Here is a 16,249-nt window from a genome sequence, read left to right on the forward strand (position 1 = left end):
CTTTTTTTTTTTTTGCGATATATGTTATTGTTCCTCTCAGCATTTACTAATAATAAGCACAACTGTGCAGAATATAAATGAACAAAATAATCCAAAAAGTCCACAGCATCTTCGGTCCCAAGCACGAACACGGCTCGTCCTATAATTAATGTCATCCTGCCTCCAGCCAATTGTGCATGCGTTTGAAAGATTATATGCAAACATTTTTTTTTTTTTTGTCACTTTATTTCTTACATTAGCTTTCCGGGTTTATTTTTGAATGCATTTATTGCAAATGCTCCTCGAGTCAGTTTTTCATGATAACAGAATTAAACTGTCTGAAAAAAAAATCCTCTGTTTAAATTCCTGTCATGATTAATGAGATCGTTCCTCTGGCCAGTTAGTCATTTTAAGTTGTAGAATAAAAATCAAGCAAACCACAAAATGAAATAATCCGGTCACAAAATTGCCCCGAGTCAACCTGGGAGGAGGTTTCCTAATGTATTGCGACACACTCAAGTTTTGTTCGTGCATAACGTACAGGTTGGCTGAAAAATAAAAGTAAAAATGATTTTCTTTTTGGCCGGACTTTCTAGAGATTATATAGCCCGCCTTCCTTAAATCGTCGATTGATGACGAATGGAGCCAGATAAAATGATGTGCAGTAGAGCAAAAAGTTACCGGAGGTCATTAAATCAGAAATCACTGCATCTCTAAGAAGACATCCACTCACCAAAACGTTTCCGCGAAGAACTCGTCTTTTATGCAGTCACCGGAATGGATTGATTTATTATGAAGGAATCCATTAGGAATGTCATCTTCATTGTTCAGTGCTGCGTGCTTTGAGGAATGGATCAGAGTCAAGCCCTGGTGGCTAAATTGATCCCAAAAGCTATACAAGCAATTTCAAATTAACAATTTGATGATTTATTCATATTCATTGATTAAAAAGTCATGAGAGATGGACCCTGCACAAACTTAGTAAGAGATTGAGAGCAAATGTTTTGGAACGATCAGTCAGGATTTGGAAAAAAAATCCTGCATTCATAATTAGAAAAATAAAAAAAATAAAGACATCGATGCTGAGCATTGGCATTGGATCAGTCATAATTTATTTTATTTAAAAACGAGAGGTAAAAAAGGTACAAAAGAAATATGTACCTGAATACACCTGAATTGATAGATAAGAATAAAAATAAAATAAATAGATAAATAACTAAATAACTAAATAACTAACTAAATAAATAAATAAATAACATTTTTACAATAATGTTTTGCAAAAGCACGGTCCCAAAATAATCTATTTTAAATAGAACAAAGGCGGCCACCTATCAATCTAATTAAAATGTCAATACTAGCGTTGGTATCGATATTTAAACAGATCCGCCCCACCACTACTATGATTTTTTTTTTTCCATTCGAGTGCAAAACGTCAAAAAATAGTATCATCTTTGCTAATCTTTTTCCAACCGGAGCAAAATAAACCCTTGTAGGCTAATAAAAAATGTTTACCACTGAGCGGGATGTTTTCCAAGTCTAACAAGTGTGACAGCGTCAGCGGTGACTGTGGCTTTTTTTTTTATTTATTTTTTTTCCTCATACTTCTGACTGAGCATTTGCATAATGGAATTATGGGCTCAGCCATGCTACGTCTTTAGTGGACCATTAGGCAGGCCTTTACTGGAGTATAATTAGTGGCTTCCGCCCTTCACCTTCATTAGCATGCAAATGAAAATCCTCAACAGCGAGAAATATTTGGCATGTCGAGGGAGAGCGAAAGAGAGAGAGGAGAGGCAAAAAAAAATACCAGAAGGATGAACAGTAAAATAGCCCCCCCCCTGGGTGCCCACTCTGTTGTTGGAATGAATTGTGACCACATGACAGAGTCCATTTTGGGGAAAAAAGCTCTTAAGGTTTTCATGGAAGACGATTGGACTTGACATCCCGTCTATTTAGCCTCTGTTTTATTTCACTGCGTCTACCTTTTTACTTGGTCCCCATCCCGCTTGGATATTTTTAAACTCCTCTTAATAAGACATCCGACCTGAACTTCTAAACCACTCAAACGGGATTTGCAAGTCTAATGTACTCATTTGAATGGGAAGTGCCACTTTGCCCGGGAACGTACCTGAACTTTGCAGACATGTCAGGCCTGACAAAAAAAAAAGCAGAAAAGGAAGAAAAAACGGCCCTTGACACGCGAGCATTAATCACGGAAGGAGGCGGCTGTTAGGAAAACATCCTTCCAGCTGCTGTGACAAGGCGGCGGCAAGAGTCGCGGTCTTTTCGTTAACCTCGTCTAATTAAGAGTCGGCGGCTGAGGCGGGACGACTGCTTGAAGGCCGCCGGCTGCGGGTCTCTCTGGCGAACCATTTACTAAAAATACTCGGTCTTAATTGATTTTTATGAGACAGGATTCCAAAGAGTAAAAATGTTTTTTTGCAACGTGCTCCCCATGATGAATTTTGCAGAAAAATCAGGACGCTACCTCTACTGCCACCTGCTGTCCACTGAAAATGACACGTAGGTCACCTGACCAGGTGAGTTCCCAGGTGTTTTATTAACATCTTTCGATAATCGTTAATAATCTTTAAATGAGGAAAAATAGTCAAATCAAGGCCGGTAATCTCTACGTGTCCCGCTTTAGCTAACTTCGCCTCGAAAGTGGAAAAACTAAAAGCGTCAAGTATTTCCTCTCAATCCGCTTGCTTTTATTCCGGTTCATTCCTCAAGATGAGACTTGTATCGTTCCCGTCGGCTCAACATCAGTTGCACATTAGCGACATTCAAGTCATCCCTCATCAAGTATTTGCCTTGGCGCTAAATCAAATGGATTACGGTTATGTGAATTTGATGAAAACAAGTATTTCATGCATTTATGTATTTATGAAAAGGCATTAAGCCTCCTCATCATCGTGTAGGAAGTAAGTGATTTCCGGCAACTGGTGGAAATGAAAATGTCGGGACAATGAGTTTAATTCTGTTAAATTATCTCCGCCGAGTAATCAGGCCTAATTATGTTTTAATCTTAAATCAGAAAGCATTAATTGGATTGCCATAACAAATAATCTATATTTAACTATAGCAGCACGACACACACACGGAAAAATGAGCTTTTTATACTTCTCCGTCACACTAATGCCTGCTTATTGTTTGTTTTGAGTTTTATTTATTTTTCAGGGGAGCACAAATTTGTTGTGGTTAAGTGCTTCTTTTAAAGAAAATTGGATTGAGAATCAAATGAGAAATGGGGTGGAAATTGCCTCTTTTTTTCCCCCTACTCTCCTTTCCCCGCTCAACGCCGCCATTATCAACGGGAGAGCGTTGAAGCGTTAATTAGTCTCAGTTCACACTAAATCAAATTCAGCTTCACTAGTTTGGTTGCATTTTATTTATGTGTGTTTGTGTGTGTGTTTGCCCACTCGCCCCAACAATTCCCATCTCCTTGTCACCGCCTCCTTGTCTTCTTCATCAGCCGCCATCGATTTAGCGACGATGCTAATTAAAATGCTGGTGGCAGGCGCTAGATTCCGCTCGTCTCCTGCCACAAAGCAAAGACAGGTGTCGCATGTGCTTAGCGTCGTTAGCGTGTTTGTGAATACCAACTAACTAAGTAATCGGGTTGAAAATTGTTTCTTAAGTTGAACTGAAGCAAAAAGAAAGCCAATCGTATTGTCAGGGAGTGGGGCGGCCATTTTGTTTAATTGTACGTTTTTGAGAGGATTTTCAAGGATTTTACTTTTGTTTTCACTCCAAGTGTCGGGCATTTATTCACAAAATTACTTTTTGAGAAGCCATTTTGTTTTTGAAAAACCATTTTGTTTCAATGTAACTTTTTGAGAAGACTTTCAACTTGTATCGTTTTGTTTGAGGATTTGACTTTTGTTTTCACTCCAAGTGTCGGCCATTTATTCACAAAATTACTTTTTGAGAAGCCATATTGTTTTCGAAAAAACATTTTGTTTCAATGTAACTTTTTGAAAAGACTTTCAACTTGTATCTTTTTGTTTGAGGATTTGACTTTTGTTTTCACTTCAAGTGACGGCCATTTATTCACAAAATTACTTAAATTAGTGTCACAACTTTGTGATGTTATTGATGTTATTGTCTTTGACTGTAACAAAAAACAGACAAGATCATTTATTCACAATATGACTTTTGTGAGAAGCGTGACAACTTTGTGATGTCATTGATGTTATTGTCTTTAACCGTAACAAAAACAGACAATAAGACCACGCATTTCATTTCAACATTTTGTTTTTAAACGTGCCCACGTTTTCTTCTATGAGTTGAAATGTCGGTGACTGGCGCGACTCATTTCAAGGCATTCAGTCGGCGTGACGCTGACAAGTGCCATTCTGCGACTGAAAGGCAGAGGTGGGCGGCAGACTGCGCGACAGCTGTCCTAGAACGTGTTGTTTTACCGCCGTCTCTCCTGCCTCAACTGTCATCTCGGGTGGAATGAGACCAGTATTTTGCCGTTTGAAACAAATGCGAGAGTTAAATCGCCAATGACACCTCTTCATGAATTTATGCAGTGGATCAAATTGTGCAGTTGACACCAACCCTGGAGTCACAGCACAATGTTCGCCTTTCAGCGACACAAAATGGGTCTGCAAAACATCTGCTAATATTAGACTCGTCATACCGTGGAAAGATTTAGATCGTCAATATAGTATCAATAAAGAGTCCGAGATGTGAGATACAGAGTTTGGAGTTTTTTTGTTGTTGTTTTGACAATTTGACACATGTTTTTATCCTTCTTGGGGGGCGGCCATTTTGTCACTTGCTGTTGACTGAAAATGACATCACATTGCATCAGGCCACCAGTCTCGGCTCACCTGTTTTCTGGGTTTTGATGTTTGCAAAAGCATGTCCATAATTTTGCAAAAATTTGAAAATTACATCATTGTTTTATAATTAACGAATTATTCTCAAAAATCTACAGGATGGAAGCAAGGCTTAATTCTGAGAACTGTGAGTTTCCATTTTTGCATATGGGCGGAACTTTGATATCAATACCCCCAGTTGACACTACCTTGGAGTCACAACACAATATTAATCTCTCTGTGCCACAAATGGATCTGCAAAGCATCTGTTATTGTTTGATAAATCGCGCCGTGGAGAGATTTAGCTGCGCCGCCTGACGTTGAATCCGGATTAGAGTCCAACCGGTGACTACACCGAACGCACCTTCGTGTCTGTTGATAAAAAAAAGTCGGTCTTTTGGCGTTTGGATTTTTTTTCTTCCTTGCGGCTTTTGCGGTAAGTGACAAATAACCCTTAAGCGCTTTTCCACCCTCTTCTCCCAGAGCGTACTTGGCTTTCCCGATAAGATCGTAAGCGAATCTGGCACCCAGCGACCGTGGCGCCTCCGAGAGATCCGACCCAAAGAGGCCGCCGGGAATTGCGCGGCTTTTAAACAAGAACGCAGCGGTGAGCGTTGACTGACAGCCCCTGAGTGGTGGGGAGCCCCTCTCGCCCCTCTTCCCCCCCCTGCGCCACTCTCACTGATAGCTTAATGGTGTCAACAGGAGAGAGAGAGTCCTGACTCCTTTATCGGGACAAAATCTTAGAGCCATCACCCTCTCTGTTTGCAGTAATTGCGGTGACGGCGTGGACTCTGCGAGGGGGGTAGGAGGCAAATCAAAAGGCTCAGCTTCAATCCACTTGACCGAGCGGGTCAAAGGAAATAAATGACTTTCCTTTGACCGGCGCTGCATCCATCTCCTCGGTGTCAAGGACACCGTGGCCTGTCTGCCACGTTAAAATGAAAACACACCAGTGCTCCTGTAAAAGCCTTTTCTTCAGCCGTCTGGACCAAAGTCTGGCAAATGGTTGCAAGAAAGAACAAATACTCGGGTACTGTACTGACGTTTTTGTTACTGAATTAATTTTTTTATTGATTGCTCTACCTTGAGTCTATACGTTTGTACTTTTGAGTACTGCTTTCCCTGACCAGATTTATTTTCCGATTTTCCCAGGAATATTTTTGACATATTTGCCACCCCTCAAAAATAACTTTTTATCAGCATTTTCTGAAGAATTTTTAGGGTTTATAAAATATATATTTTTTGTTTCCCTTCCCCCCTAGGATATAAATACACATAAAGTGTTGGGGACCCATGCCTGAAATTGAAAAGGAAGTCAGCAATTTTGCTTCAAAGCAGCCATTTTGTCTTATCCCTAATTTATATAATCATACGTATCTAATGTGACGAGACTGAAGTGTCGTATTCTCAACGGAAGCTTCTTCCTCACCCCACTCTCCGAAGCTGCACCGCCACTACGCATAGACCCCGGCGATTATTGGATGAATATTTAAGAGCGCGATAGTCGCTAAACATGTGGGAAAATAATGACGTTGGTTGGAGCCGTCACCTGAAGAAGTGCCTTTGGCACACGAGCAGACGTGGCAAGTGGTAAAAGCAGATGGCTCATCGCCACCATTTCCTCTACCCGTAATGCTTCATGAGCGTGGATAAGACACCCAGCAGCCCCCCCGGGGGGGGTGGGGTGGGGGGGGGGGGTCGTGGATAAGACACCCAGCAGCCCCCCACCTTAGAGTCGCTGCCAAAGTACAGGGCAGGCAAACCCAAAGCGGAGCATTTCATGATGTCCAGCTTTTTTTTCCTGGCGCACATAGTCCAGTATCTTTTTATCAGCGGACGCCCGAGCAGCAGATGGAAACGATCAACTGTGCTCCACCCTGGGGGGGGGGGGGGGGGGGGGGAGACCTCGATTTGAGCAGGTAGAGCACAGACAACACCCACCGGGACTGTCCGGCCTTTAGCATGAATTCCTGGATTTGGCACCGAAATGGCTACGTCAAACCAAAATGGCCGACTTCCCGTCCACTTCTGTGACATTTACACGCGTTCTGTACACCACTTTTTGTTTTGTTCATCACATTTTGGGGGAAAAAAATGGCTTCAATAACAACGTGAAAAATCATAGGCAGCCGTTCACTGTTTGTCTGGCACCCTGCGGATGGATGAGCGCAACAAGGACAGCCAAGGGGGATATTTGTCTTGTATATATCCAACTCCCGGCCTTTAGGTGACACACCAGATGACTGGACATTCTTCTTCCATGATCGTCTTTTAGGGCTGTCACGGCGAGGCCATTAGGTGTCAGCTAAAAGCCAAAGTAAGTGGCGAGGACAGCGAGCGCTCGTTTGTCATCATCAACGGCAAAATACTTGTATGATCGCACGCGCCGTCGATGAGCCCACGTAAATCACCCGGCGTGCCCTCGAGGGGTTCCGGAATAAAAATCAGCCGGCATTAGCGCCGGCTGCTCACTATTTTTCACATAAGTGAAGACAGGTTTATAATCACCCCGCATTCAGCACAATATAATAGTCAACAAACTCCATTTAGTATGCGCTTGCTAATGCCCCCAAGCTGTAAAATACGGATGCACTTCAAAAATATTCCGCTATGGAAGCCAAAGGAAGGTCTTTTCGTAATCTTTGACGTCCTAAAATCATGACACCTTATTTCCGTCTTTTCATAAACTACTAATTATTCTTCAATAATTTGTTCGTGAACATCCAGGACTAATTTGTTTTCTATTAAGGAGCTGCTCGGCTTTTTTCTCGCTGATAAATAGGGTGTCATTTTTTTATCTCAACAATTTTGATGATTAAAGTGTACAGCCAGTAAAAAATATATTTTTTTTATCAAATTGTTTTAATAAATAATTTTTTATCTCAATGATTAAACCCCAAAATATTTTTTTAATCAATCAATTTTATATCCCAACAATTTTGATGATTAAAGTGTACAGCCAGTAAAAAAAACAACATTCAACATCTCATGACATTACAAAGTATTAGATAAGAAACGACATTTTTAAATGGAACTATTGAATGCAACATTGCTCCCCACTCCACCACCGCGCCGTCCCACAACAATTTTTACTCCAAGTTGTTTGTGTAAAATGTCCGCAAGTTGTCGTGTATGCTCGGAATTCTGGAACATTAATGGAGCAAATTGGCCATTAAAAAGAAGGCACCTGGTAACCTCTGGTACCGAAGTGAGTGGCACAAACGCCACCAGCGCTGGCGTCTTTGATTGGCAGTGCGCCTCCGCCACGTAATTGGCTTTCCAAAAAGAGAGGTAAACATGGCCGCGGCCACGCTCGGAGGCTAGTCGCCGGACTGACCTTCACCGAGGCGAAGGTAAGGAAACCGAGCGGCGGCTGCCTTGGGCGCTTTGCAGTTACTGGCTGTCATCCGACTCTGACACCGGAGCTGTAATTTTTCGCCAGCCTCTGATATTCCCTATTTCTCATTCCAGCATTGAAGGGAGGACACCTTCCTCAAGGTTCCTCCCGCCGGCCGAGCCATGTTTCTCCTCCATTAAGGCCGACCCTGGTCCTGCACGATTTGTGTTTTCCAACTCGTACAACGTGACAGATAGACAAATGCCGGTTTAGTTGAACCCAAAGCTATTATTCTCTTGTATGACTGACATCAAGTTGATTATACCTTTTGCCAGTAAGTGGCTGAGCGCTTATTTTTTCAATTGGGTCATTTCCCGTGGCACGCCTGATGGCATCTCTTAGAGCGGTTGGGAATTATCGTCGTACCCCGCTGACGTTGAGCATCTCTCTCTTTTTTTTTTTTTTTTTTTTATTAACTCGATTCGGTCAGGCAAAAAATGTTTTCAGGGACGCTTCTGTCATTCAAAATGTGTCATCAACAGCAAAAAGAACATTACTAATATTATGTCTACTCTTGTGAGTATTACTATTAAAAAAAAAGCCACTAGTGACTAATTCTCGCTAAGTAACTAGCAGTGTGAAAGGATTTAACGATATCAAGAGGCCAAGCAAAATGTCAAATTTCTTTTGAAAATCCAGAGAAAATAATTTACTGGAGAATTTTTTGTTTTTGTTTAGTATAATGAACTAAATACAGCAAGGGGAAAACACCCCCACTTTATTTTAAAAATGCTAATTTCAATATTGAAATGATTTAAAATGTTACCTTTGTTACGATAACGTTTACAAACATTTGTTTTTTTTAAAGAAAAAAACTTTTTTCTTTCAGGCTATATTGGCCAGTCTTATGCTCAGGTGACAACGGCGTTGCGAGGTTTGAGCTGGCCCGAGATGACAAGCTATTTGTCCAGTTAATTGCACAACCCAAAGAGGCTGTGCGAGTATGTTCGCTTGCGTTTCACTACGTTGTAAATCAAAATGGGCCACGCAAATTGGCTGTGGAATATTTAAACATCGCCGCCGCCGCTGCCGGATTAAATTGCTCTCTCATGGGCTGGGTATATGCAGTATTAATGGGCACCAATAACGCCAGTACGCTCACCAAACGTTTATGATGGATGCCGGAATGTTTAATTGGGAATAATGAGTGTGTTGTAGAAAAGATCATAGTTGCAATCAGATGTGACACTTGTGAGCATTATTGTCGAGAAGGAAGCCTTACCCATTCACCATTTGCAAATTGATCGACTCACTGTTTTTTTTTCAATGCCCATTGGTGCCACAAGAGGGCGCCAAAGCCCAGTTGACTATAAAATAGTAACAAAGATGAAATTAATTTTGTTTGTTAGGGAATTGTAAATTTAATCTGGGTTGTTAGCGAGAAAAAAAAGATTATTTTTTATCATTTATTTGGTTTAACTTTTATGTTATTCATTTAGAGAGCAATCCCCGTGAATAACAAAAGTTCACTGTTTTGTGTTGCCCTCTTCCTTTTTCTGCCTTGACCGAGCTCATGGATAAATACAAAAGAGCAGCGGCGTGAAGTGAAGTGCGCTTGATTAATTTCCAAGAAGATGGCCGCCTTCGCTTCCTCTGCTCAATCTTAATTAGTGAGCTGAGACGCTTCCGCGGACTTGATGAGGTCAAAGATGTTCATTTTCCACCTCAGTGGGGACTCTTCCTCGCGTCTCCCCTTTTTGGTATTGACACTCGGGGGTAATCATTTTGGTGACTGCCCGTCAGCCCCAACGACCACAGGCTATTTTTAAACGTGTTTTAGTTCTCGTCATGTTTCTTGGGTTGCAATTACATTTAAAAACGACTAAATAACGAGCACGACAAGTCGTCGCTTTGATATTCGGATGTTGTGTGCAATCGTGTCGGCATCGTATTTCAGAATCTTTCCTGGATTGGATCCAGTATCGATTTCTATCTCGCAAGGTGGCAGTTATCATGAATAACCAATGAGACGAGTGATTGCTTTAATTTGTGACGTACTAATTACAATGACGAACGTACGAGGCACTGACTTTTTTGAAAGTGGACTGGTATCGGATTTTTCTAGCATCAACGAACTGAGATAATTACAGTTCCTGTTTTTTTCCCTAATTATTAATTGTCTTAAGCAAAAAATAGTTTGAACACCAGTAGATATGATTGCTTTATGATGAAGAGAATAAAAGCATACACATGTGTCAAGGCAAAGGGATGAGTGTATCAAGAAGTGTGAGCTAAGAATGAAAAAGCTCCCACATGTCAGTGACGGTGATTAAAGATGACATGGTGCACACAGGCGGAGAAGGAAGAAGAAAAGTGGAAGCAACATCTCTGGGTTGGGTGCCGCCTGGAAAAACCTTACAACAATTCCACCTTTTGATTTGTCTTCTGTCTCGGGCTCTTATTTGACGTTTGAGGCGATCGGTCGTTAGCGGCTAGCCATGAAAAACCACACACATCCGGACTAAATTTTATCCTTTGGCTGCAGCAAGAAATCTCATCATGCTCAAATTGCATCATCTCATATGACTTTAACGATTCATTTGTCTTATTTTTTAGCATCTCACACTTTTTCTAAAAACTCATTGTCGTCGTATAGCTCTCCTTTTGCGGGAGAAGAGAAATAGAAGTACCCCCCTTCCCCCTCTCAAACTCCCAAAGATTCTCATAATCTCTTCCTTTACATTCTTCATTCGATCCCGACAAACAAAATCCCAACCAAATTTATGGAAATCCTCCTCCGCCCATTCTTTGGTGTATCACCTGAAGCCCTCGTTACATACGAACGAGCCGGGGAAGCTCAAAGCGCTAACAGCATTGTATTCTGTCATAATGACTTGAAGCGGGCCAGCTTTATCCCGCTGCCTTCTTCTGTTTACACGCAACGTCTTTGAAGTCAGCATTACTCACAAGTTGGTGCAGATAGCGCTTCTTTGGGATGAACATTTGCTAATCTAACTTTAAGGATTGCTTTGTGTGAACGGTAGTTGCTATGCGGCGAGCAGCTGAAAGATTAGACAATGACGAATTTCAGGTTACTATTGAACAATGCCAACTTGTGTGTGTTGCTGTGACGTTGGGTGGATGAGGACTTGAAAAGTGGTGTTCAACTCCAGTCCTGTAGGTGGCAGTAATCAGCCATCCATTTATTATAATACCACAAATCTAGGGAGCTTGGCAAAATAAATGGTGGCTCTTAATTGTCTTAGCTCTTTTAGTGTTATGGGGCACATTATTATCTTTCTATTAAAATAAAACAACTAAATTTGCAAATTAGCATATACCATGTTGAGGCTAATCGCTCACTCACGAAGTTATGAATTTAACATTACATTGTGCTCAATAAGTGTATCATATTTGTATTGTATATTTTGTATTGTCCCTTTTGAGAGTTTTAATATTAATTTTCTACTATTATATTGTAAAATATACTATCTGTTGAGACTGCACAGAACTCGTAGAGGTAGAATTGTGGTTTTGTCCGCCATTTTGTATGATTAACTCATAGCGACAAGCCGTGCTTCTGTTTATATTGGACCTCTGTGGTGTCACACTACGCTGACAGGTATTTACAATCAGCATTAACACCACCTCCAAAAACTAATCCAAGTATAAGCCACGGATAACAGCAAATTAACACTTGGCCTTTTATTTAACGCTACAATGGGGCGTCAATCGGCGCCTGCACATAAAGCACACGTCACTCACGTCTGCCTGGGAAATGCTTTCAGCCCAGCTTTGGAGTTTGGCTTTTATTTTTCCTGGAGGAAGGGGCTTGAAGCTGTCACAGTGGCGGCGCCGATGATAACACGGGGTGGAGAGTGACACCTGGAGAATGACACATGAAAGGGAATCAAATTCTCCCCGGAGACGACTGTATGGAGCAGATACTGAAGCCCTCTCTTCAAACATCCGCCATATGTCTCGGCAAATAGGCCAGTGTATTAACTTATTTAAATGAAGGGTCAGAGGCAACGTCCTCCTGTGCTAAAAACATAGAAAATGGAGTCATTGTGCTGCTAAATTAATGAGCGGCCATTTTCTATCCCGCTTATAAGGTTACATATGCTGGAAGATTTCAGAACCCTGATGAGCCAATTAATACTCCTCAGTAAAATTTTTACCCAACTAAAAAAATGTCTACCTCCGCCCCTGACTATCATTATCAACATCATCATTATGATATTTGCCTTCTCCTCATTCTCAGTTGTGCCGTGACAATTAAGCACCAGGCAATGCTTGCTTTGGCTTTTATGAAGCACGGTGACATTATCTGCACCCATGTTATTTCCCCAAAGGTCGTGAGATTCATTCGCCGGCTCAAACTCATCAACTTCTTCATCGCCAAAGGCTGCTGTCACACCAGAGACAACCGTGCTGCGCTTAAAACCGCTTGAAGTGTTCTACAAGTATCGCTAAATGTAATCACCCCTCTTGCTAGTTATTTATGCTAACAACACAATAGAAATATAAAAAAAAAAAATAGCTAGCCGTCTTCTCGCTTTCTCTTCCAACTTGGCATTTCCCGCCTCTCAGTTCTCACACTGTGTAGCAGATTGAAGATGTCGAATTTGAGTAGGGGTGGGTGGGGTGCGGTGGGGGGGTCTCATCTCTGGTAATTTGGCTAATGGACTAAAATCCCAGCTCAACTTTTAGCAAATGGGTCCTTTTATGAGGCCCAATCCCAGGAAGAAACATTCTGCCAATGTCATGGATGATAAACATGCAATTGAGCAATGGCGGCGATGTGATGAGGCGCTTTTTTTGGCGCCGCAGCTGGAAGCTCCGCCGTTGCCGCCACCGCCGCCGACTGTATCTCCCGGTGGTAATAACGAGGAGATCTATTATATGGATCTGCGCTTTCACTCTGATTGGTAGTGACACTAAATCATCCAAACAGCCGCCGCGTATTGTTTTACTTCTGTGGAGGACTTCAAAAGTTTTTTGAGGCGGCTTCATTACCGCAAACTTTCTTTTTTTATTAATGGCAGTATTAAATTCCATCACCATTTCCCCCCGCTAATCCCCCCCACAGCGGAATGGCCAAAGAATGTGTCCACATTTGATATATTTGTTTAAAAGTTAGCGCTTCAGGCAGCTAGCTCAAACTATTTGTCATGTGCCTGTGCGAGTGTGTGTGCTCTAAAAATACACAAAATGAACAAAAGTGTTTAGACAATCACTGAATGAAACTACTGACTTACAGGAAAGCAGGGGTGGGCAACTTCAATGTTGGAAGGAGGGCTATAATTTTCCGTTAGTGCTGCTGGGGGCCATAAAATGACCAGGTAGTTCCTCATTTGATGCGTGACAAAATTGTCCTGTTAATATGTGCTCTTGAAAAATTTCATTTCTGATCATCAGTGTTAGTTGTCGTCAGCTTGAGTGGAGGTGGGCAGAGGGGTGGAGCGGGAGGCGTGGCGATTTTGAAGAAGGAATTACAGGTTAAATGGATTAAGGCCATCTGGTCGGCCATCTTGGTACAGGGGAGTGCTCCGGTGTGCTGTAACTTCTCTATGAGTCAAACTGAACAAATTTTTTTTGAAAGTCAACAACGTTTACAAAATAAAGCCATTTGAAAATCAGTTGTGTTGAGCAATCTACAGTTCTTTTATAGCCCGTCCTTCATTGAGTGTAATTTTATGAGTGATCGGCACCAGTCTGTCTCAAAATGGCTGCCTTGTGGCGACATTGCTTCAGATTGGCTCACAGCGCTCGTAAACCATCTAGTCTTTATATATATATATGGTTTTCCTGATTGTGGATAGCCAGACTGGGAAAAGCACCTCTGGCATGATATTTGCACAAAACAACCCACCACACACACATTTTCTTCACAACCACTTACCACCCACTCACGCCATTCCAGACCCCACAACCAAACATCACTGGTGACATTTATCATTTCAGTAGCGAGGCACACGGAAGCATATATTTGAACGAACCTTTCTTCCAAATAGCAAAACAGAAAAGAGCACCTATCTAATTTGCAGTCCTGCTCTTTTTGATTACGACACGACATCACTGGCTCAGTGGTAGACAAAGCATAGAAGACAATTGCAAATAAGATACAGGAAAGTGTAGCGTGTAGAGTATCTTAGCTTTAATTAGTCTTTCTTTGTCGGCCTGTGGGGACGTGTGCGTTAGTCTACAAATGGCCTACATTTGCAGAAATTAAATGATGAGCTTATAAAAAGCAGCTAACACTATAAAAGCCTCGGCGTACTTTAAGATAATTCAGCTTTCATTTACCGCGCTGTGAAATGTCTTCCGTTCATATTAAATATGGACTTTCATGCTAGCTCGCGTGTCTTTTGTTCTGCCGTATACTTAGAATCCGTGCAGCCTCTAACGCGCTCTTTTGACATCTTATTTTGTTCTTCATCCCTGAACGCCTCAGAAAGCAATTTGGCCGCCATCATGGCGGCCGAATGAAGCGACGGAAGGACAATACGTCGCTTCTCATTAGCGTTAACGGGCCCACCGTGATGGAGGAGGATGAAGAGGCCGACGCCACTCAACAGCCGGCCCAGGGACTGCAGATTGGCTCGCCCCGGAGGTCAAAAGCACTCTGGATGCTAAACGTTCACGCACAAATAAAAAGGCACACGCACTGATTGCGCACAAACACATTCACAAAACAAAGATGCAACAGCACACAAACACACATAAGGACACACACTTGGGCACATGAATGCAGACACAAAGATGAAGACAGTTAGACACACACACACTGCTGACTGCGGATATTTCCGAGTTTGCTCCTGCAGTGACGGGCACCAGATTGACAGGTAAGCCGTGTCTCTGTTTACAGCTGTGTGCCCTCCCTGGGCTGCAAATCCCACGTTGTCCTTGACCCTCCACCTGAGCCGCATACATTCGGATTAAATGTTGTCATAATAAAAAAAAAAAAAAAAAAAGGACCCCCGAGGGAGCCACTTTTGTTTTCCATCGTCAAATGGTGTAGCTAAAAGTTACTGATAGATTTTGATTTAATTTCTAATTAGTAAGGACTTTACTATTTTTAGAGGTGTAAAAAAAACACCATGTCTGTTTCTTAAATTTCTTTAAAAAAAAAATTGTTGGTATAAACATTTTTTGCAAATTTTTCAGATTTTTCCGGTAATTTATTTCAACATTTCCACACTTTGCGTTAAAGTATTACAATTGTCTTATTGTGTATACCTGGCCTTAGTCTGAACCCGAGGGGGGGAAAAAAAAATAAACAAACTACTTACATTCCGATGTTTTTAAAAGTAAAAATAAAAAAACAGCAGTCCATTTTACAACTTCCTCTCTCCCTCCCTGATGCCCATGACATTCCTCCATTTTCCGGAACATAATGTCATGTTCTGCAAAGTGCTGCATCTGTTCTGCTTGAGGCGTGCTTTTCTATTGACTTGTACAAAATGAAAGTTATGCAACATGGCAGCAGTTCTGGTTCCAATGCGGGAACACGGCGTGTCTAAAGACTTCTTATTAGCGAGAGGCTGTGAGCTGTAGAGCAGCTTCTGTTGCTGTGATGGTCATGGACATGTTTTGGATCTTTGAATTGATGGTGGTGGAGAGCGAAGAAATAGAAGCCTCACTAAAAAGGTTTCTAAACAACTTCTGTTTAAATGAAGCTCCTCAATTCACTTCTTCGTTCCTATGAAGCGGTTCACCGGATCTATTTTTCTGTATCTCTTCGCTCTGCTCTCATTTCTGTTAAAAAGGTGTTTGGTCTTGTGTATGACATTGGCATGTGTCATCAGTGAGTCCCGCCTCGTGACCAGCGCACTCCAAAACCCCTCTCATTTACATTTAGAGTGATCCGTGTGTCGCGGGGTGCTCCGTTCCACTCGTAGCCCATCACGGCCTCTTCTCGGCTTCCCACTCCAGCTGATGGTAAAAACAATTGTTGTGCGCTAATTTTCCGGCGTGGTCGAAAGTCCCTAAGTGTTCTTCGAAAAAAAAAAATCTCAGCGTGGGGAAAAGCGGTGAAATTTAACGTTCGTATTCTATGAATTTTAAAAGCGAGCCACAAGAGGGAAGGCACTGTAGT

At 41.9% G+C, this 16,249-nt stretch overlaps 1 long non-coding RNA gene across 1 annotated transcript in view; it reads right to left on the bottom strand.

The window, feature by feature from the left end:
- Positions 1 to 3,186: 3,186 nt before the first annotated feature.
- LOC125966750 (uncharacterized) overlaps positions 3,187 to 16,249 on the bottom strand; it is a 52,685-nt gene continuing 39,622 nt past the window's right edge. The window contains exons 4-5 of the long non-coding RNA XR_007480522.1: positions 11,914 to 12,033; positions 3,187 to 3,520 (exon numbers count right to left, since the gene is read on the bottom strand). This is a non-coding gene — a long non-coding RNA (uncharacterized lncRNA). The remainder of the gene's footprint in view (positions 3,521 to 11,913; positions 12,034 to 16,249) is intronic.

This window comes from Syngnathus scovelli, chromosome 4 (assembly GCF_024217435.2).
Source record: "Syngnathus scovelli strain Florida chromosome 4, RoL_Ssco_1.2, whole genome shotgun sequence".
In the NCBI taxonomy this organism is placed as follows: domain Eukaryota; kingdom Metazoa; phylum Chordata; class Actinopteri; order Syngnathiformes; family Syngnathidae; genus Syngnathus; species Syngnathus scovelli.